Source organism: Ambystoma mexicanum, chromosome 10 (assembly GCF_040938575.1).
Source record: "Ambystoma mexicanum isolate Mex_15411 chromosome 10, UKY_AmexF1_1, whole genome shotgun sequence".
NCBI lineage: Eukaryota > Metazoa > Chordata > Amphibia > Caudata > Ambystomatidae > Ambystoma > Ambystoma mexicanum.
In genome coordinates this window covers 320487943-320509085 of record NC_090932.1, presented here as the reverse complement: position 1 = coordinate 320509085, position 21143 = coordinate 320487943, and the positions used below count along the sequence as shown (strand labels likewise).

The 21143-nt window shown below is 48.5% G+C and overlaps 1 protein-coding gene across 1 annotated transcript in view; it reads right to left on the bottom strand.

The window, feature by feature from the left end:
* The window catches only part of LOC138493169 (disintegrin and metalloproteinase domain-containing protein 9-like), a 4098706-nt gene that overhangs the window by 1931809 nt on the left and 2145754 nt on the right, over positions 1 to 21143 (bottom strand). The gene's annotated exons all lie outside the window — the stretch shown is intronic.

Genomic DNA, 21143 nt, shown 5'->3' with positions numbered 1-21143 from the left:
ACGCTCTAAGAAGGGAACTGATTATTTCCAAGGAGCGAACAGATGATCTCGCTAGACAATTGCTACAGTCACAAGCCGGACAGACCTCGTTACCCGCATCTGGGGGAAATCTTCCTTCTACATCCTCTATGAATCCAGTGCAGATCAACCTACCTGGGAATGTACCTCTGGCTCCGCCCAAACGATTTTCTGGTGACCCAAAGAGGTTTGCAGTATTTATCAATCAGTGCAGGTTGCATTTCTTATGCCGGCCAGCAGCCTTTCCAACTGATCAAGCTAAAGTAGCTTTCGTACCTTAGTGGCAATGCGGCAGACTGGTCGATCCCTCTAGTAAATCAAGATGATCCGGTCCTCCATGATTTTCAAGCTTTTCAGCTCAGTATGGAAAAACTTTTCGCAAGACATTCACAGGGGCAGGCCTTGGACAATGAGCTTATTTCGTTGCGACAAGGTAATCAAGACCTTTTGGCTTATATTGCGTCTTTCAACAGACTGATAGTGGAAACTCAATGGCCTGAGAACAAAAGGATTACGCTGTTTTATAGAGGTCTACGTGGAGAGCTCAAAGATGTGTTAGCCCAAGTAGTGAATCCCCCACAAGATTGTTCGGACTATATAGACTTAGTCGTTCAAATAGATCACAGACTGCAGAACAGGAAGGCCGATCGTTCCAAGTTTGATGCTCGAGTATTTTCCAAACCGCCAACTCCTTCCAAAGGAGTAGACTCCGGGGAACCCATGCAAATAGGGGGTCTGAAAGGTCCTCTAACACAAAAGGAGCGGGAAAGGAGAAAACAGTTGCAATTATGCCTCTATTGCGGAAACTCAGGGCACTTTCTTCGAGACTGTCCGGTGAAACCTGCCAAGAAGGCAGTAGGAGCTGCAGTTACCAAAGTTACAAACTCTGAGCAGGGAAACGACCTCGCCCGACAAGAATAGAGGTCCTCTTGCCGAGCGTGAAAACCAGTTCCGTGACCTCGCATTTCGTGATACCTATGGTCCTCATTAGCCCTGATAATCCGGATCGATTACATGCAATTGAAGCTTACGTCGACAGCGGTGCCATCGGCAATTATGTGGATCATGAAATGGTTTTGAGGATGAATCTAACTCTTTGTCCCAAGGCTGTAAAGGACGTCATTACTACGGTGGATGGTACGGAGATAGCCTCCGGGCCAGTAACGCATACCACTCAAGAGGTGACGCTAGTAAGTCAAGATGGACACCATGAGAAGATCGTGTTCGATGTGATCAAGGCCCCTCAGTTTCAGATTATTCTAGGAATACCTTGGTTAGAGAAACACAATCCTCTGATCGATTGGCGAGCAAGAACGGTCCAGTTTCCAGAATGTGTCTCTACTTGTCACCCTCCACCTGGTGTTGCACTGGCAGCAATTTCTTCAGAGACTCCTCAGTTACCTCCCGAATACCTAGAATACCAAGATGTTTTCCGGAAGGATCAGGCTAACTCTCTACCTCCTCATAGGTCTTATGACTGCCAGATAGACCTGATACCTGGATCTACTCCTCCTTGTAGTAGAATTTATGCCCTCACCGAGCCTGAGAACCTTCCCCTTCGACAATACCTGGATCAATACCTGGCAAATGGGTTTATTCGTCCTTCCAAGTCCCCTGCTTCTTCAGCTTTGTTCTTCGTTCCAAAAAAGGAAGGAGACCTTAGAACTTGTATAGATTATCGCTCCCTGAACCAGATCACCGTTAAGAATAGATATCCGTTACCTTTGATCCCTGAACTCCTGGACCAAGTCAGAAAAGCATGCATATATACAAAGCTGGATCTTAGAGGAGCTTACCACTTGGTACGAGTAAAAGAGGGCGATGAATGGAAGACGGCCTTCCGCACCAAGTATGGGCTATTTGAATATCAGGTCATGCCCTTCGGACTTTGCAATGCCCCGGCCGCCTTTCAATATTTTATGAACGATGTCCTCAGAGAGCTCATAGATGTGTGTGTTGTTGTTTACATTGACGACATCCTCGTTTATTCTTCATCGGAATCTGAACATCGGAAACACGTGAAAATGGTCCTCGAAAGATTGCGTCAACACAAACTTTTCGCTAAGTTGGAAAAATGTGTTTTCAACGTGACGGAAGTTGAATTCTTGGGATTCATATTATCACCTGGCGGAGTGCGTATGGATTCAAAGAAGGTTGATGCAGTTCTCAAATGGCCATCACCATCCTCCGTAAAAGGTGTGCAAAGCATGTTAGGCTTCGCTAACTTTTACCGCAGGTTTATCCCCGAATTCTCTCGAATAGTCCAGCCCATCACTGCCTTGTTAAAGAAAAACAAACGTTTTGAATGGTCTACCGAGGCGGAACAAGCTTTCCAGGATTTGAAGACTAAATTTATCTCTGCACCAATCTTAAAACACCCTCGCCCCGAACTCCCCTACATCGTGGAAACTGATGCTTCAAGCCTTGCCATGGGGGCAGTTCTATCACAAAAGGACCCGGTAACCAATCAGTTGCATCCCGTGGCTTTTTGGTCCCGCAAATTCTCGCCTCCTGAAATCAATTACACGATTACTGACAAGGAACTTCTGGCTATCAAGTCTGCCTTTAAGGCTTGGCGGCATTATCTGCTGGGGGCCCGACACACCGTTACTGTGATTACGGATCACCGAAACCTGCAATATTTGAAAACCGCAAAAGCCCAATCCTCTAGACAACTCCGTTGGGCATTATTCTTTGCCGAGTTTGACTTCATAATTACCTATCGACCTGGTACAAAGAACGGTAAAGCTGATGCCCTTTCTCGGATGGGAGTGGAAGAACACTTGATCAACCCTAAACCTGTACCAATCATTCCCGAACAAAGAATTCTGGGTGTAATCGCCACAGAATCCATAGAGGAAGTTAAGGATAAAGCCAGGCAACTTGTAACTCCAGCAGACATACAGAATTGGCATCTGCAGGGAAAGGACTTTGCAGTAAAGGACAATTTATTGTATTTCCAAGAACGATTATACCTACCCAGCACAGATTTACAGAAAAAAGTAATCTCTTGTTATCACGATTCTTTAATGGAAGGACATCCCGGTATGGCCAAGACCTCAGAAAAGATCAAGCGCTACTTCTGGTGGCCGTCTTGGAAAAAAGATATCAGAGACTTTATAATGTCCTGTGGAGTATGCGCCCAAAACAAAAGTTAAAAGGAAAGACCAGCAGGCCTCTTACGCCCTATTGACATCCCACCTCGCCCTTGGCATACGCTTTCTATGGACTTCATCACCGATCTACCTCCATGCTCCGGATACAATACGATTCTAGTAATCGTGGACTTATTCTCCAAGATGGCGCATTTCATTCCGCTCAAAGGCTTGCCAACAGCAGCAACTCTGGCCCGAGAATTTCTCGAAAACATCGTCCGACTGCACGGTTTTCCTTCGGTTCTAATTTCGGATCGAGGTAGTCAATTTATTTCTCATTTTTGGCAAAGTTGCTGTCGGTCGGCTCAAATTGATGTGAGACTATCGACCAGTCACCACCCTCAGACCGACGGACAAACTGAGAGGACCAATCAAACTCTGGAACAGTATTTACGCTGCATGCTGCAACAAACTGAAAAAACTTGGAAAGACATCCTTTGGATAGCCGAATATGCCTACAATAACTCTGTCCATTCGGGAACTGGGAAAACCCCGTTTTTTCTTTTGTACGGCAGTCACCCTCGAACCTCGGAGTTGGATCCCCTCCAAGATCTTGAAACACCAGCAGTAGACTACCTGCATTCTACAATCACCCAAGCCTTTAAGGAAGCTGTTTCTCACCTTCAAAGGGCTAAAGAACAATACAAGAAAGGAGCAGATCAACATCGGAAGGAAGCCCCTCAATATCAAGTAGGGGATCAAGTCTGGTTATGCACCAAATATCTACCTCTAAAAGGGCCACGCACATTCAACCCAAGATACCTTGGTCCCTATTCCATCACTACCATAGTAAACCCAGTAGCGGTCAAGTTGGACTTGCCCCCGCACATGAAGATACATCCGGTCTTCCACGTCTCTCTATTAAAACCCGTGCAACCTCAAACCCGACTAACTAAATCTCCAAAACCTATCCTAGTTGATGGAGAACTCGAGTTTGAAGTCAAAAGCATTCTGGACTCCAAGATCTCCAAATCTAAACTATTTTACCTAATTGACTGGAAAGGCTACGGCCCCCAAGAGAGATCCTGGGAACCTGCTGAATATGTCCACGCTCCTCGCCTAATCAAAAGATTTCACCGAACATTTCCTGACAAGCCAAAACCCCCGGAGAAGCCCGGTTTGGGAGGGGCCTTGAGGGGGGGTACTGTCATGATCTCTGCTTCCAAAAGGTCAGGGTTTTCCCAACTCCCTTGGAAGCAGATCCATAACCCAGGTTCCGAGTGCCAACCAGTCCCAATTGGGACCTTTTGGACCCAGTCCTGGCGCCATTGGCACCAGGCTCATAAATATGCCCAGTCCCAGCGCTGGAAGCGCCGGGCTCATAATGCTTGGGTGGACTTACCTGCAGCAGACCATGCTGCTTACTTGCCTGCCAGTTGAGCCTCTGATCCTCTTCTGTTTGGAACTACTTTTCCTGTTGGGTGGGGCAGGAGCCACTCCCTAGATTCAGAACACTGGAACTCTTCTGGAAAGCAGGAACTCTTTTCTTACCTAGGCGTGGCTGTGGAAGGAGACACCTAAGCACTACAGGAGGCTATTTAAACCACACCCGATGGATGAATCTTGCTTTGCGTTATTCTGCATCCTCTGCAGCAGAACGCTCATCGTGTCTTCTGCATCTGATACTGGGCCTAAGGAAAAAGGCTTACCATCCTGAATCCAGTCTTCAGCAACACCTATAAAGACAAGAAAGAACAGGTTAGCATTACGGTCTTCAGTGACAGCTCTTCACTTACCTGGTCCATCGGCTGTCACCAACGCCTCGCGCTGCATTCCGGCATCTGAAAGACAAAGGCTTACCTACTCTTCGTGCGCTCCGGAGGTCTTCACACTGCATTCCGGCATCTGAAAGACAAAAGCTTACCAACTCTTCGCACGCTCCGGAGGCCTTCGGCGCTGCATCCCGCATCTGAAAGACAAAACAAGGTGCGTTTAAAGACATTGGGGAACTTTAATACTCACGTGCCATTACTCCTTTCCACATCTAACCCAGTGGGTATTCCGGCACCCTGCAGCCGCTCCGAACTTGTACCTGCAAAATAAAAAGACAGTTAGAGCGCATCGTGAAGCAGGCAACAAGCGCTTACTTACGTGCTTCCAGGCGCTTCTATTCATCACACGGGCTCCATCTTCAACTCACTTCAGCCCGTCATCCGCTATCGCCGGAACCCTGCAAAACAAGAAACATCATTACTAAAGACTTTAAAGACATTAGAATTACTCGAAACTTACCGTTCGTGCAGTAAACGACGGACAGCAGTCCTCTGAAGTCAAGAGGCCTGCTCCCCTTATCCAGTGAAGAAACTGGTTACAGCACCCTGCCCCGAGGCAGATGGAGAGCACGGCGTTCACTTACCTAAGGTGAGAGCGTTAACCTTTGGGGTTCTACAGGAGAAGAGAAAGGGAAGAAGAGAGAGACATTCAATAACCCAGTTCCTTAATCCCATATTTTCTATCTGCAGACATCTTACCCTTCGAGTCAGACATACAGTGCACAGAGGTCCAGCCGAAAGAGCCAGCCGTGTGTTACACATCACCTTTGAAGATACGGTATACGCCCAGTCAAGACCGGCGCCTCTACGGGAATCAGGTGAGCGTTACAGTGTGTCCCACCCCCCTCTGGTCCCCCATGATGTTGTGTGTGCCCCCTCCTCCTCTGGTCCCCGGTGATGCTTGTGTGTGCCACCCTCCCCCCTCTGGTCCCCCGTGATGCTTGTGTGTGCCCCCCACCCCCCTCTGGTCCCCTGTGATGCTCATGTGTGCCCCCCACCCCCCTCTGGTCCCCTGTGATGCTTGTGTGTGCCCTCCACACCCCTCTGGTACCCTGTGATGCTCGTGTAAGCCCCCACCTCCCTCTGGTCCCCTGTGATGCTTGTGTGTGCCCCTACCCCCCTCTGGTCTCTGTGATGCTTGTGTGTGCCCCACCTCTGCTCTCCTGCAATGCTCGTGTGTGCCCCTCTCCCCCCTCTGGTCCCCCGTGATGCTTGTGTGTGCCCCCCAACCCCCTCCGTCCCCCATGATGCTCGTGTGTGCCCCCCTCCCCATCTAGTCCCCCGTTATCCTGGTGTGTGTCCCCCACCCCCCTCTGGTCCCCTGTGATGCTTGTGTGTGCCCACCACCCCATCTGGTCCTCTGTGATGCTCGTGTGTGCCCCTCACCCCCCGCTGGTCCCCCAAGATGCTCGTGTGTGCCCCCCACTCCCCCTGGTTCTCCCTTTATGTTCATGTGTGCCCCCCACCCAACCTCTGGTCCCCCGTGATGCTTGTGTGTACCTCCCAGCCCCGCCTCTGGTTGCCCATTACGCTTCTGTGTGTCCCCCTCACTCCCCTCCGGTCCCCCATGATGCTTGTTGTGCCTCCCACCCCCCCTCTGGTCCCTTGTGATTCTTGTGTGTGCCCCCCAGCCCCCTCTGGTCCCCCATGATGCTCGGGTGTGCCCCACCTTCTGATCCCCTTAGACGCCCATGTGTGCCCCCCTTCTGAGCCCCACGTGTTATCGTTTTTGGCCCCCCCCCTCACCTATTCACTGTAGGAGTTATCTTGACTCATTATGGTTTTCATCTCTGACCTGTTGTCAATGTTGGGATTTGTCTTTGTGGTCACTTTGACTTTGGTGCTTCCCCTCCCAACTCTCATGCTGGTCCTCTCTGGATCTCGTACTCAGGTTGGCCCCAAATCATGCTATGCTCATCGTCTTCTTGAATCCTTGCATACATTTTTTTGTTCCCTTCAACATTATGGGCCTCATTACGACCCTGGCGGTACGGAGTGAACGGCGCCGTAAAAGGTGCTGGCGCCGTTCACTCCGTACCTCCGCATTACGAGTTCCCCTCGCGGGACACGGTAAGCACGCCTGGAAAAACCAGGCGTGCTTACTGGGTCCCGCGAGGGGAAGAGGGAGCAAACAACGGGCCATCTCGTAATGGCCGGTTGTTTGCTCCCTCTCCCATTCCCATTCAGCCCTATGGGGGCTGAAATGGGAATGGGGAAGGACCGTGTCCGGGTCCTTGGAGGGAGGAATTACCGGGCCTTCCGAACTCGGAATGGCCCGGTAAGTCCTCATTCTGAGGACCCGGACCCCGACGCGATTTCGGCGGCAGCCATGCCGCCAATAGCGGCATGATTACCGCCGAACTCGTAATGAGGGCCTATGTGTTTTATTGACCTCTGCACAGAATTTCGCTCTCCCCTCTGCTTCTCTGCTCCTTTTTCACTGTTTTATTCTCTGTTCTCTCCTCCTCACCCATCTCCCTCTCTCCTCCCTACATTAATTTCTTCTTTGCACTTACCCTATCAGAATTGTCCTTGGACCTAGTACGATAGCAACAATTGTTTGTCTCCTCCCCCCTCCTATACTTGTTTCTCCTCCCCCATCCAGCACTATCTGAAATGTCATCAGGCCTAGTACGATAGTGGCTTGTTTTGTTTCTCTCCCTGCTTCTCCTCCCCTCTCCCTCACCTCTTGTAATATTCCGGCTCTACTAGAAATGTCATCAGGCCTACAACGGTACTCGTCTGCCTATTTCCCATTTCCTTCCTATCTCTGTCGTAAGTATCTGAAATGTCGCCAGGCTGAGTATGACAGTTAATTTCACATTCTTGCTGTTCATGGCCTGTAAGAATGTCATTGTATTTTCCCTTGCTCCCTCCCTTGCCTTGAAGCGCTATGAAACACATTGTGTATTGGAGCTATATAAATAAACTATCATATCATATCATATCATTTAAGGTATACCTTCCGTAAGGGACCGAGCTGGACCCTGATGGGCTCAATCATCCATTTGCTCCAATGAACATACTCTGCCGGATCTCTTGAACCAAAGCCTTACTTTTAGTGGTATTGGCAGAAATGAAATGTTCCTCCGAGATCAGAGGTTTTGAGCACAATTCACCTTCTTGTTTGCTTCCTGGAAATTGCCTCGATAGAGCACCTGCCTTAACATTCAACCTGCCTGGCCTGAAGGTCACAATGAAATCATAGTCAGCAAAGAACAAGGACCAATGCAATTGCCTTGGCGTTAAGGTCTTGGGAGATTTGAGGAATAGCAGATTCCTATGATCCGTAAGCACAGTGACGGTGTGTCGAGCTCCCATAAGTTAATGTCGCCACTCGGCAAACGCTGATTTTAAGACTGAATTTTCTCTGTCCATAATGGTGTAGTTGCATTCAGCCTTGAGAAATAGACCACTGGATGGAGTTGACTTGTCTCTCCATGCCGTTGAGACAAGACTGCCCTCATCACTAAATACAAAGCATCTGCCTTGAGAAAATATTCTTTAGAGGGACACGGATGAAGTCAAATTGGTCCAGAAACAAATCTTTTCTTTAACATACAGAAAGCCTCCTCCACCTCCTGACTTCAGATAAACTTGACCTACTTCTTAAGAAGCTTAGTGATGCGAGGTATAATCTGTGGAAACCCTTCAATGAATCTTCTGTAAAAATTGTCAAACCCCAAAAAGCGTTGTACTTCCTTTACCTGGGTAGGAGTCGGCCATTCTCTAATGGCTTGCACCTTCCTAGAATCCATCTCTAAACCATGAGGGGAGATTGCAAATCCCAGGAACTGCATGGTTTCAGTATGGAATTGAATCTTTTGTAATTTAGCAAAGAGAAGATGTTATCACCGCGTGATTAGAACCTGCTTAATATGGTCCTGATGTTGTTCCAAATTTTGGGGAAAAATTTAAATATCATCTATATGCAAAACAACAAAAATATCTAAAAACTCCCTGAGGATGTCACTGATGAAAAACTGAAATTCAGCTTGGGCGTTACACATACCAAATAGCATAACCTGATATTCAAACAACCCGAACCTAGTCTTGAAGGCTGTCTTCCATTCACCCCTCTGTTTGACACTGATCAAATGATAAACCCCTCTCAAATCCAACACAGAAAAAATTGTAGCTTCCTGAATTTCGATCTAACATTTCAGAAATGAGAGGCAATGGGTAACGGTTCTTGATTGTGACCTTGTTTAGAGCGCGATAGTTTATGCATGTTCTTAACTTGCCGTCTTTCTTGGCTGCTGGTGACTGTGAATGCCTAATAAAACCTTTTGCTAGATTTTCTGCTAGGTATTCTTTTAAATACTTGTTCTCCTTTTCAGCTAATACATACACCTGGCTGCAAAGCAAGGAAGCCCCATCCTCCAAATCGATCTTGCAATCGTACGACCTATGTGGTGGTAGCTCTCCTGCCTCAACCTCATTAAAAACATTCCTGAAATCCCAGTAGCACTCCGGCAAAACTCCTAAAACAGCCCCAATGGAATGACCTGGTCCACCACCATCCGCCAAAGCTTGCACCCTTTTCTTCTCACCCCATCCTAACTGTTCCGCATCCTCAAATTTAACATAATGCTCCTTGCAGAAATCAGACCTAAACTCCACTACCCTCCAGTACCAATCAATAATGGGATTATGGAGGAAAGTTAACCAAGGCATTCCCAGGATGATCTGAAACTAAGGTGCATCAATCAATTCAAAGATGATTGCCTCCCCATGATTTCCCACCATAGTCACGACCAATGAAACCGTCTCTTGAGTGATAGGCACAAAAGTGATGGGAGGAAGGTTTTGAATAAATATGTACCACTGGCATTGCTCTGGGCAACCTTCCACACCACCGTTTTTTAGCTGTTTGCGCCATTGCAAAAGGGGTCCAGCCATATGCAAATCAGTCAGGTACTGCCATCAATGGTAGCAGCACAGACCGAACTGCTAGGCCAGGTCCCCTCCGCATGGAAACACAAGCAACCCCAGACATGTTTCAGCCTTTTTGGGCCTCCTCAGTGAGGTGCAGCTTGGTTTCCTATGGTGCAGCGAGCAAGGGACCCACGTCTGGGCATACCCTCTCTCACATAGTGAGACAAACTGTAACCACAAAAGTGATGGGTGGAAGGTTCTTAATGAATCTGTACCACTGGCGTTGCTCTGGGCAACCTTCCACACCACCGTTTTTTAGCCCATCTGCTCCATTGCAAAAGGGGCCCAGCCATATGCAAATCAGTCAGGTACTGCCACTCTTTTGTAATGGCTTGGCAGGTGAAGAATGATGGACTGGAGGGTTGCCCAGAGCAAGCCAGAGATTAGGATTTATTCTAAAACTTCCAGCCATCACCTCTTTTGCTTTGCTATTGTAACCCTGAGTGGGACAGTTATGCCCAGACGTGGGTCCTGTGCCTGCTCTGCCTAGAGACCCAAGCTACTCCTCACTGATGACGCCCAACAAGGCTGAAACATGTCTGGGGATGCTTGTGGTCTCGTGCAGAAAGGATGTGACCTAGCAGTTCAGGCTGGACTACCCCTTTGGGGGTGAGACCAAGCCTGATATGCATATGGTCTTTTCCCTTCTGTAATGGCTTGGCAGGTGAAGAACGATGGTCTGGAGGGTTGCCCAGAGCAATGACAGACGTTAAGATTTATTCTAAAACTTCCAGCCATCACCTCTTTTGCTTTGCTATTGTCGCCGGAGTGGTACGGGTATGCACAGACGTGGGTCCCCTGCCTGCTGGGCCTAGAGACCCAAGCTACTCCTCACTGATGACTCCCAACAAGGCTGAAAAATGTCTGGGGATGCTTGTGGTCTCGTGCAGAAAGGATGTGACCTAGCAGTTCGGGCTGGACTACCCCTTTGGGGGTGGGACCATGCCTGATATGCATATGGTCTTTTCCCTTCTGTAATGGCTTGGCAGGTGAAGAACGATGGTCTGGAGGGTTGCCCAGAGCAATGACAGAGGTTAAGATTTATTCTAAATATTCCAGCCATCACCTCTTTTGTTTTGCTATTGTCAACCTGAGTGGGACGTGTATGCCCAGACGTGGGTCCCGTGCCTGCTGGGACTAGAGACCCAAGCTACTCCTCACTGATGACACCCAACAAGGCTGAAACATGTCTGGGGATGCTTGTGGTCTCGTTCAGAAGGGATGTGACCTAGCAGTTCAGGCTCGACAACCCCTTTGGGGGTGGGACCAAGCCTAATTTGCATATGGTCTTTTCCCTTTTGCAATGGCTTGATAGGTGAAGAATGATGGTCTGGAGGGTTGCCCAGAGCAATGCAAGAGGTTAAGATGTATTCTAAACCTTCCAGCCACCACCTCTTTTGTTTTGCTCATGAGTGATAGGTCCTGAAGTCAGAAGAGAACCATACACTGCTCTCACCTGTCCCACTAATTCCTTCGGAACAAGGTCTTTGCCAACCCCAGCCTCTATCTTCACTGGACTAGAATCCTTCAACTTATCCTTAAAATGCAATACGTTAATGGTGATATGCGGCACCGTTGTCTGAAGCGTGTTGGCTACTTGTTCAATCCTGTTGGCAGAAGACTGAAATCTTTTGGGGGTATTAGGATAATTTCCCAGAAAGTGCCCACTCCTGCCACAGTACAAACATAAATGATTTGCCCTGTGCCTGTCTTTCTCCTTTTTTGAGAGTGGGCTCGGAGCCCTCTCAACTTGTTTTGCAACCTTAACCTTTTCCTCACTGCTCACCGTATCCACCCTGGGCTGATCTACCCACTGAGAAATCTTTACCTCACTCTAATCCCTCCTGCGTTCACTCTTCCTTTCTCCAAGACGAAAATCCACCTGCATTACTAAGTCGATTAGAGCATCACAACAAGTTGGGCAATCTACAATAACTGCCAAAGCACCCTTGAGCTCTTCCCTCAAACATCGGTTGAACAAGGAAGCCAGTTTTTCTTTGGGCCAAGGACTAAAATCTGAATTTAAAATGAGTGACATAGTTCACTAATTCTCTATTACCCTGCTTCAACTCAAGTAACTCCCTGTCTATTTCAAAAGAAATCTGTCTCTTGTCAAACATTTTTTTGAACTCTTCTTTAAACCAAACAAAATTCTTCAATACCGGACTCCCCTGACCAACCAACAGTACTGATCAGGCCGCTGACTCCCCCATTAGATAGGAGAGTACAAATGCTATCCAGGTCGCAAATGGGCAAATGTCCAAAGCTGATGAAGGGATGAAGTATTTGCAAGTCCTTTGGTAGAACGGGCTCTGAGGCTTTCGGGTACATGTTGACTACCTATTGAGTAGCACTCTTCAATGCGAAGCACTATCCAATGAGATAAAGTTTGTCTAGAAACCGTTTTTCCCCCTTCTAGAGCCAGTCTGGCCAATAAAAAGCTGCCTTTCCTGCCTGAAATCTCTAGTTGTAGCTAGATGGAAGCTTAAGGCACTTTTGGGATTAGGTCTGTCGAACCTCTCCTCTTCATTGGAGGGATGAGGGAGGAAAACAGCAAAAGTTGAACCTTCTGGGATAAGTGAAACTCTAAGACAACTTTGGGTAGGAATGATGGCCTTACTCTGAGAACTTTTAACTTGGAGAAGATGATATATGGTGGCTTTCAAGTAATGGTCTTCAACTCACTCATCCTCCTTGCTGATATTATAGCCAATAAAAAATTGGTCTTCCGTGTCAGCAGTGTAAGGGGGCATGAGTACACGGGCATGAAAGGAGCCCTCATCAGGAATGTTAATACTAAGTTCAAGTCCCAGGTGGGAACAATACATTTCACCAATAGGAACAATTTGTTAGACACCTCAGGCATTGTATGACTGTATATATCGCAAAATAAGGTAACCTTCAACTGTTGCTATCTGAAAGCACTGCCAGTAGGAAAGAGAGGACTGTTACTGTGGTGCACAAAATGCGATATAGCTGTCTGACCCTGCACCAGCTTAGAACCTCTTCCAGTGGCTTCTGTAAATAGTCTTTGTGAATGGTCTTCTTGCTGAAAGGAGGAAGTCCATGATATCCTCTAGGACTTCTCAGTCCCTAAACCTGCGACTCTCAGTAGCTGCGTCTGAAGGTTCAATATGCTGAGGCTCAAATGAAGGACCAGGCCCTTTGCTTGGGAAACCAAGTTCACTCTCAGAGGATGAAGGCAAGGAGAGCAGTTGTCCTTGTCCAGAAGGTCTGGATACCAACGTTGTCCTGGCCCAATTTAGGGCAAACAGAATCATGGTTGTCCCAAACATCCCCAACCTCCTGAGCACATTAGGGATGACAAAAACACATACAGGAGTGGCAAATTCAAGTCCACCACAAATTGATCCCCCAATGCCACTCGCTGGTGAAATTTCCCTGTAGCAGAGCAGCCCACACTTCTTGTTGACACTGGATGCAAACAGGTCCACATGTGGGGTTCCCTAAAAGCTGAAGACTTCCAAAAAGACATCCCGGGACGGCTCCTACTTGAGGTAGACAGAGCACTGCCTGCACAGGGCATCCGCCACCATGTTCTTTGTCCCTGCCAGACAGGCTGTCAAGAGGGAGACCTTGTTCGTCCCAGTCCTTCATCGAGGCATCTGGCTCCACAGTTGCTCTGGCCAGAGGTTCCAAAAGGGCTTCTCAGGAATCAAGTTCTCTCTGTGGGCCCACCAGAGAAGGTCCGGTGAAACCCAACTCCAGACCTAAAAGGAGTCATCTTGCTGCCTGAGAACTGTGAACCATGTTTCCTCAGAAGCCATTGCAGGGATCTCATGCTCAACCAGGCCTCTTGCACCAGAAAAATGCGAGAAGCCATCGAAGAAAGTTTGAGGCAGCCAGAGTGTGAGTGTTGTACAATTTCCAGACAATCTGGCTCATATTTGCAGCCCTGTCTTGGGGAGGATAAACCTTCCAGAAGTGAAAGTCCAGGACCGCGCTGATTAACTGGAGCATTTGAGAAGGTGTCAACTGTGGCTTCTTGAAGTTGAAGGAGAAGCACAAGTTGTGTAAGAGATGGCAGGCCTGGCTCAGATGACCCTGACCCTGCTCTGGGGAATGAGTTGGTGAACAGGTGCAATTGGATCTATATCACGTGGCCTAAGCCCCGCCCACCTGTCAATCACTGCTAAACTGTTGGTGCCTTCCTGTTTTGACACCCTTTTTCCCTACTTAAGCAGCCCTCCAGCCTCTTTTCCTTTGCAGTTCATGAGCAGGTGCAAGTGGATATAGGTAATGTGGCCTAAACCCCATCCGCCTGGCAATCACTGCTAAACTGTTGGTGACTTCCTGTTTTGCTGCCCTTTTATCCTGTTTAAGCAGCCCTCCAGCCTCCTTTCCTTTGCAGTTGGTGAGCAGGTGCAAGTGAATCTAGGTCACGTGGCCTAAGCTCCACCCACCTACTTAGCCCTGCTTCTTCCTTTCTGCTCTTAACTCTTAGCCCAGGCGTCCGAAGTGAAGGGCAGACGAAGAAAAGGGCAATTACTGTTTAGACCTGTTCGGATTACATTGCGCCTCCTCTAAGACATGGACAGCTATGCAGCAGATATCGCCAACCTCATCAGTACACATGACTTTGATGCCATCTTCATCACTGAGACCTGGCTGACACCCACGTCCACCCACATCCTATACGTCCTTGTCCCTAATTGTTACAGCATCCAACACACCGAACAAGGCAGGCAGAGGCCTCGCAGTCATCCACAAGACCTTGTGGCCCTGCACCAGACTTGACCTCGACAACATTGGCTCCTTCAAAGTCCTCTCCTGCCACTTCCCGCTCTCCCCGACTTGCACAGTCACCTTCCATCTCATCTACAGACCACCAAAACCCAACACCGACTTCATCTGAGACTTCACCGGCCTGCTGACTACCATGTCCCTCACGTACGCCAACAATATCTTCCTAGGTGACTTCAACCTCCCAGGAAACAAGGCCATCAAAATGATCAAGGACGCTCGCCTTGGCCTTGTCAACACCCTCAGCCTCAAACAGCACACGAAAGAACCAACACCTGAGAAAGGTAACCTCCTCGACCTAATCATCACTGCACTGCCTTCCCTCCACTACAGCTCCTCTCTCCGACTTGACTGGTCCAACTACCTTGCTGTGCCTTTGAACATCCAGCAAACCATCCCAGTCAAGCACTTCCAGCAGAAATGTCACGATTCCTGCCCCCAGCCCCCAGCATATCAGGCTGGAGCCAGGTCACAGCCACCTAGTCGGCCCCTAAGGGCCTTTCCATCTCCCCAGACACCTACTTGGACTCAGACTTGGCGCCTTGGGCACCAAGCTCACACACAGTCCTGAGATCCACTTAGTATTGGACTTGCAATGTATTATGGGGCAATGGATGCCCCCCTGTAATTCAGTTCCTTGAACTGGATGAGCGGTCTAGTCTTTCGGGTGTGGCTCAGCCGAGGGATACCTGGGATACCTACAGGCTATTTAAACCACACCCGGCCTGAGAAACATGCTTTGCGTTTCTCTGCACCTGCAGCGTGACACTCACCGTGCTCGGATCTCCTGAAGAGGCCCACTTCTTTCTTCAGCGCCAGCGCACCTGCAAGAATAAGAACTTAGTTGCCAATACTCATCTCGAAGAGCATCCAACTTCTGTCCAGCTCTTCCCAGTCTTGCGGATTCCTACGGCAGAGTCATCTCCCTACCAAAGGGGAGAAGAATAGAAGAATAGAAGAAAAGACGTTAGTAAGCATTCTGCAATACTTAGCTCTCTCGAATTTGCAAATAGAGTTGAATCCTTACATGAACTCCCATCGATCGGACAACTTCTGCTCCGGAGCATCCCGCCGATCTGAAAAAGGGGAAAAGACACATCAGGTTAGCACAAAACATTTAAGAGGCGCCGCACATCGCGCTTTCTCACCCCAGCTCATCTCCTCAGCTCGCTTCCATGCTGGGTTATTGCTGCACCTAAAAGGACACGGAAAAGACGAACATTGGTTAGTACTAAGGAAGCCAATAAGCATCACCATCCTCAAGACCTTCATCACCTAAGGAAAGAAAGACCACAGTATTAAAGGGACTAGAGCCATCAGAACTTTTGTAAAACTCATTCCAATTACCAGTCGGGCTGAAGCCGCAGCATGCTCCATCCGCCGGGCCCGTGTCAGTGAAGCAACTAGGCACCCTCCATCCCGCAACACTCAACACACCTCTGCATCGAAGGCAGGACAGAGAGCGCCCCAAATCTAAAAACAAGGTGAGGAGAGCTCCGGGGGAAGGTTGGGACCCATGGAAGAAAAGGGGGGCCAGACAAGCAAGACCAATAGGGAATTGACCTCTGATAATACTGTGTTTCAGGCCCAGTGCTTGGTTGAGCAAGTCCAGGGAAGGGTTTGAAGTGGTAGGAAGTCCAGACCGGCTGAGTGGCATCCCCGTGGATATCAGGTGAGCGTTACAGAACGCAAAGCCTCACACCAAAAATCCACCTGGGCATCATGGAAACGTCAGAAACCGACCAGTTAGCCCAAATGTTGGATGTTGGGACAGTTACGGTCCGAAGTACACGCAGCCCGGCAGGAGACCAACACCCTGAGGAGGGAGTTGCTAGTTGCTAAGGAACAAACAGATGACCTAAGCCGAAAACTTCTCCAGTCGCAAGCGAGACATGCACCATTGCCGGGAAACGTGCCTACAATGCCAGTACCATCAGCCAGCCCTGTTCAGATAACCCTTCCTGGGGCAGTTCCCTTGGCGCCACCGGAGCGATTCACTGGGGATCCTAAGAAATATGCCACTTTGAACCAGTGCCGTCTGCACTTCCTTTGCTGGCCCGGGGCCTTTCCAAATGACCAATCACGGGTCTCATTTGTGCTATCTTATTTGAGCGGAAGTGCTGCAGACTGGTCAGTACCATTTGTGACTCAAGACGATCCTCTGTTACGCGATTTCAGAGGTCCAACCAGACCGAAACACGTGTCTGGGGTTTCTGTTGGTACTCTTGTTCAGAGGAGAATTGCCTAGCATTTTGGTGCTGGACTGCCCCAGGGCAGGACAAAGACTGATATGTTTGGGATATTTCTTCTCTGTGAAAGATAGTGAGCTAAAGACTCTGGGTAAGTCTCTCGTAACCAGGACTAATGTCTGGCAGAGGGACTCCCAGGACCCCCTTGTTAATTTGCAAATTTAACCACAGACACTGTAACCACAGTCGATGGCACGGAAATAGCCTCCGGTCCAGTATCCCAATGCACTGCAACATTAACCCTTCTGTGCCAGGATGGGCATCAAGAATCTATCGCTTTCGACCTCATCAAGGCACCTCAGTTTCGACTGATCTTAGGGATGCCCTGGTTGGTAGCTCATAATCCTTGCATAGATTGGCGAGCAAAGGAGCTGGCCTTCTCCGAGACCTGTGCTCAAACGTGTTATTGTCAAGAGAAATAATCAATCGACGCCAGAACCTCTACGCTGGGAACAGTGGCGGCCGGGACCCTACCAAGACAGTACCAGGATTTTCAAGACATGTTTCAGAAGGAACAAGCTAAAACCCTACCTCCACACAGACCATACAATTGCCAGAATGACCTGATACCCGGCGCCCAGATCCCTTGTGGACGAATGTACGCACACACAGAACCAGAAAACCAGCATCTGAAGTCCTATCTCAACCAATACCTGGCAAACGGGTTAATCCGTCCCTCGAAGTCCCCGGCAGCCAGTCCTCTGTTCTTCGTACCGAAAAAGGAAGGGGACCTAAGAACGTGCATCGACAATCGCGCATTGAACCAGATCACTGTAAAAAACAGTTACCCCCTGCCATTGATTCCTGAACTGCTTGACCAAGTCAAAGACGCCCAAATCTATACAAAACTAGATCTAAGAGGAGCATATCACCTTGTACGAGTTAAAAAGGGCGACGAATGGAAAACCGCCTTTCGTACCAAGTATGGCCTGTACGAATATCAAGTAATGCCCTTTGGCCTTTGCAACGCGCCAGCTGCATTTCAATATTTCATGAACGATGTTTTAAGGGAATTAATTGATGTCTGTGCTTTAGTATACATTGACGACATCCTAGTGTACTCCGCATCAAAACAAGACCACGTCAAACACGTTCGATCCGTACTGGCAAAACTCCGCCAGCATCAGCTCTATGCCAAGCTTGAAAAGTGTTCATTCCATGTTTCCGAGGTCGAGTTCCTTGGTTTCATTCTTAGTCCGAAGGGTATCCGTATGGATGTCCACAAGGTAGATGCGATCCTAAACTGGCCATCACCAAACTCGTTGAAGGGAGTACAGAGCATGTTAGGTTTCGCAAACTTCTACCGCCGTTTCATCCCAGAAATCTCACAGATAGTACATCCCATCACATCATTACTAAAAAAGAGCAATAAAAAATGTCAATGGACAGAGGAAGCAGAAAGAGCTTTCCAGGAACTTAAGGCTCGATTCACTTCGGCCCCAATTCTACGCCATCCTCGCCCAGAACTCCCATACGTGGTGGAAACGGATGCATCAAACATGGCCATGGGAGCCGTCCTCTCGCAAAAGGATCCTGAAACGGGTCAGTTATACCCGGTTGCCTTCTGGCCACGTAAATTTACACCCCCCCGAGCTCAATTACGCCATCACAGATAAAGAGCTCCTAGCCATCAAGTCTGCCTTTAAGGCCTGGCGCCATTACCTTCTGGGTGCAAGACACACCATCACTGTCATAACAGATCACCGAAATCTCCAGTATCTAAAAACTGCTAAAGCGCAATCTTCACGACAGTTACGTTGGGCCCTATTCTTCGCTGAATATGACTACGTGATTACATTTCGACATGGAGTCAAAAACCGGAAGGCCGACGCCCTTTCCTGTATGGGTATTGAAGAACAGGACTACAAACCACCGGTCCCGATACCTATTATCCCATGTGATAAACTCCTGGGAATTACAGCAACCATCACTCAGAAAGAACTGCATGACAACATCCAAAACTTGATGAGTCCTAAGCAATCACAAGAGTGGTGCACACAAGGGGAACATTACACGATAAGGGACCAGTTGCCCTTCTTCAGAAACCGCTTGTTCTTACCAAATCAGGAACTACGAGAACAAGTCATGTCCAGTGTTAGGCAGAAACCTGTGCAGTTCCCTCTGGGACCACTGCAAAAGATTTAAAACTACAGGTGTTTGGCAGTAAACCCACTTGGTAGCAGTCTGTACCACACAGATTCACTTGGTAGCTGTGGCTGAGCAGTCAGACTTACCTCAAGAAGAGTTAGGCAGTATACAGAGTATTCACAATAGGTCAAAAGAACACAGTAAAACAAGTAAACACTGACCAGGGCTTGGTGTAAAAGAGATATAATTATTTATTTAAAACCACATGTAGAAAAACACACAGGCCCTAATAGTAAGCAATTCAAAAACACGGTCACTAAAAGATATACACTCCCTTAGAAGAATATTAGACAAGTCTTAAGTAAAGCTCCACTTATTTTCAGACAGCGGTGAGCGCTTAACGTAGATGGCACTCTAATAATTCGTTTTAAAAGGGAGAGAAAAGCAGAGAATACATTGAAACAGAACCCAACACTTTTTTACGAACACAACAAGAGAGGAAGGCAAAGTAAAACCGTGAGTTTAGAGTCAGTAGGCCGGATCCACTTTAAGAGGATCAAAACGAAATGTGTCCAAGGTCACACGGTTGCAGTGCACAAAAAGTCTTGAAAAGGTTCAAAGAGAGTTGGACCAAAGAAAGGGACCAGTTAGAAGGTCAAGGTGGCCAGCCCAGTCCAGAAGGTTAAGGGGTTATAATTACCTTGTAACAATCTTTAGAAAGGGAGGCCTGGCGGACACGGTACCTTAAAGTGGTGAGAATACTCCAGCGGGGGCAGTTGTTCCTGGCAGCGGATGCAAGTCGGTGCTTCGTCCGGGTCAAGAGAGGATCTTGTCGGGGAGGAAGACAGGAGTCCGTTGCACTGCCAGGGAAGAAACCAGCCGCAGAGTTTCTCAGGTAAAAGGAGCGGTCCTTTGATTCGCGGTCCAGTGGTAAGTGGCTATCCGGTTGCCGGGGTGCTTGGCACGGGCAATTCGACCACAAGCCAGTCTGGGGTGCGAAGAGAAGAAGGTAAACTGGTTGTGCCCACCAGGGGAAGAAGCCTCTCCAGCCGGGAGATCTTCTCTGTCGTCGGGAAGTGGTGAGTCGGTTCCGCAGGGCTCCACTGGTGGTGTTGTCGTGGTAGGTCGGCTCAGCTTCTCCCTCGTTGGATTCTCAGGTCCTGTGGCGACTTCTGAAGTTCCAGTCCCCAAAGCCCTGCTTTTATCCAGCACACCACCATTCACTCAGCCTAGCTGTCAATCAAACATGCTAAGTGGTGAGCCGGCCGGCTCACCACTTGGGCCAATCACACAAGAGTGCGACTTGAGTTACCAAGGTAACTCAGTCCAGGGTGCTTAAACCCCCTCCCACACCCCCTGGGGTACCCAGACAGCGTGGCACCACTTTTGGAGGCTTCTGTGGAGAAGCCCGCCAAAAAGTGGAACAAAGGGCTCGACTTGGGTTGGAGTCACAGAAGAGAACACAAACGCCATTTTAGAATCGAGTCCTGGCAAAAAATACCAACCGGCGAATTAATATTAAATAAATAAACCGGCGGTATGTTCGAGGCTATGAGAATTAAATAATTAAAGTTGGTAGCCTCGAACAAAGGGAAAATCCCATAGGGATATATTCGTGGTCGAATATAAAAAGTAGTATCCACTGCCACCAGCCAAAACTCGATCAGGGGGGACGTAGACGTGCCCCCTCGACTAACAGACCCCAGGGCAACCGAATTGCCCCGACCAGTACGTCCACAATATGATGGTTTGTACTGGTTTCTGTTAATAATTTGGGACTAGTAAAGCCAATGGTGACTTTACATGCCCTGGGAGGCAGTAGTCAGTCCCAGGGTATGGAGTCTATGGTGGGGTGTCACCATGACACCCCTGTGTCACTGCACGGAGGGTGCTGTGTAACACACATAGTAAAAACACATGAGCCCTTATGGAGTAAAGGACTCCATAGCCCATAAAACACATTAACAGTCAAAGGAACACCATAAATCATGTTCAAGAGTGGGAGAAAAAAGAGTCTCACTCTTGGCAGGAGAAAAAAACAAATCCAGCAAAGCTGCTGGGGGACTCACTAGGTTAGGAAATTCAGCCTAAAGAGAGAATTCTCCCTAACATCCAGCTATCATGATTCCTTAATCGAAGGCCACCCGGGGATCGCAAAA